The sequence below is a fragment of the Elephas maximus genome, chromosome 26 (assembly GCF_024166365.1).
Source record: "Elephas maximus indicus isolate mEleMax1 chromosome 26, mEleMax1 primary haplotype, whole genome shotgun sequence".
NCBI lineage: Eukaryota > Metazoa > Chordata > Mammalia > Proboscidea > Elephantidae > Elephas > Elephas maximus.
The window spans coordinates 19,548,609-19,551,068 of record NC_064844.1 but is presented as its reverse complement, the minus strand read 5'-3'; the positions used below and the strand labels follow the sequence as shown (position 1 = coordinate 19,551,068).

General features: G+C 40.4%; 1 pseudogene; it reads left to right on the top strand.

The window, feature by feature from the left end:
- The first annotated feature begins 1,390 nt into the window (after positions 1 to 1,390).
- On the top strand, positions 1,391 to 1,968 carry LOC126068070 (dnaJ homolog subfamily C member 12-like; annotated as a pseudogene).
- The last annotated feature ends 492 nt before the right edge of the window (positions 1,969 to 2,460 follow it).

The window sequence follows — 2,460 nt, the reverse complement described above, 5'->3', positions numbered from 1 at the left end:
ATGAGGCAGGATTAGAGGTAGTTGTGTTAATGAGGCAGGACTCAATCTACAAGATTAGGTTGTATCCTGAGTCAATCTCTTTTGAGATATAAAAGAGAGAAGTGAGCAGAGAGACAGAGGGACTTCCCGCCACCAAGACGAAGACCCAGGAGGAAAGCATGTCCTTTTGGACCCAGGGTCCCTGCACTGAGAAACTCCTAGACCCACTTGAGGGAAGATTGATGACAAGGGTCTTCCCCCAGAACCAACAGAGAGAGAAAGCCTTCCCCGGGAGCTGTCACCTTAAATTTGAACTTCTAGCCTCTTAGACTGTGAAAGAATAAATTTCTCTTTGTTAAAGCCATCCACTTGTGTTATTTCTGTTATAGCAGCGCTAGATAACTAAGACAAGATGTTTCAACAAATGGATGCAATGCTGGAAGCACTCATTCATCTATGCCAAGAAATTTGGAAGATACCTGGCCAACCGACTGGCAGAGATCCATATTTGTGCCCATTTCAAAGAAAGGTAATCCAACAGAATGTGGAAATTATTGAACAATATCATTAATATCACACGCAAGTAAAATTTTGCTGAAGATCATTCAAAACTGGCTACAGCAATATATCAACAGGGAACTGCCAGAAATTCAAGCTGGATTCAAAAGAGGAGGTAGAATGAGGGATATCATTGCTGTTAGCAGATGAATCTGGGCTGAAAGCAAAGAATACGAGAAAGATGTTTACCTGTGTTTTATTGACTATGCAAAGGCATTCAACTGTGTGGATCATAAAAATTATGAATAATGTTACAAATGGTGGGAATTTCAGAACATTGAATTATGCTCATGAGGAACCTGTACATTGGTCAAGAGGTAGTCATTCCAACAGAACAAGGGAATACAGCATGGTTTAACATCAGGAAAGGTGTGTGTCAGGGGTGTACCTTTTCACCACACTTATTGAAACTATATGCTGAGCAAATAATCTGAGAGGCTGGCCTATATGAAGAAGAACTGGGCATCAGGATTGGAGGAAAACTCATTAACAAGCTGTAATATGCAGATGGCACAACCTTGCTTGCCAAAAGCAAAGAGAACTTGAAGGACTTACTGATGAAGATCAAAGACTACAGCCTTCAGTATGGATGGATTACATCTCAGCATAAAGAAAACAAAACTGAACCCATAAGCCACATCATGATAAATGGAGAAAAGATTGAAGTTGTCCAGGATTTCAGTTTACTTGACTCCACAGTGAATGCCCACGGAAGCAGCAGTCGAGAAATGAAGAGTGCTGTTTGGAACGTGCTGCTGAACGTGCAATCAGGTTTAAGGAGGCTTTTTCTGTTAATTTGCAGCTCATTGTGCCTCTTGTTTCTGAGGGAAAAAAAGCTGAGTTAATAGCCTGAATGAATACAATACTGAATTACAGTTTGGAGACTACTAAAGATTACTATAGATTGCTGGGATGTGACGAATTGTCTTCGGTTGAACAAATCCTGGCAGAATTTAAGATCAGAGCCCCGGAATATCACCCTGACAAGCATCCTGAAAACTCCAAAGCTGTGGACACTTTCCAGAAACTACAGAAGGCAAAGGAGTTTCTGACCAATGAAAAGAGTTTAGCCCGCTATGACCACTGGCGAAGGAGCCAGATGACAATGGCCTTCCAGCAGTGGGAAGCTTTGAGCGACTCAGTGAAAACGTCAATGCATTGGGCTGTCAGAGGCCTGAGGCCAGAATAATCTGGTCAGACTCAAACCAACAAGATTGAGAATAAGGACTGGAACAAGCAAAGAGAAATAAACAAAGGGGAGATGGGTTCAACCACAGAGAAAATCGAGCAAAAAGAATCCGAGTCCCTGGAAAAGTCATTCTCCCCACACATCCAGGTTTTTCGGAGGTAAGCTGTTGGCACCTTCCTTTCCACTGGTCTGGAGATGCTCCCTCAGCACTCCTGAGGAAGCTTAGAAACTGTGAAATATGAAATGTCCCTGTCCCATGGAAAAGGGAGAGAACAGACCATCCCCTAGGCTGACAGCATGCAGTCTTCGTTCATACCTAAAAATTTCACGTTTATATGTCCTGTTTGCAAATTGCTGAGTGCCAGTTGCTTCTTCCATGGGTGAAACTGTTCTCACAACGTATTTTTTTAAGGGAGAAAACTTTCAGAAGAATAATTTCTTTCAATATTTGCATATAGTAAGACTCTTAGATCCGGAGTAGATTGGATTATATGCATTTTCCTGTGAATGTTATTTATGGAAACCTATTTAAAAATTCATCTCTGTATTTAAATAGTTCATTGATGTACCATAATCTCTATTAATGCTGGATGTACAAGAAATAGTTTCTCTTGACTTCAGATGACATGTCAAATTAATTGTCTAAGTCCCATGAAGTGAAATAATTTCTTCAAAGTTCATAATGAGTTCATAATTCAATTATATTTTTTAATGCTTTAAATAGAGATTTCTAC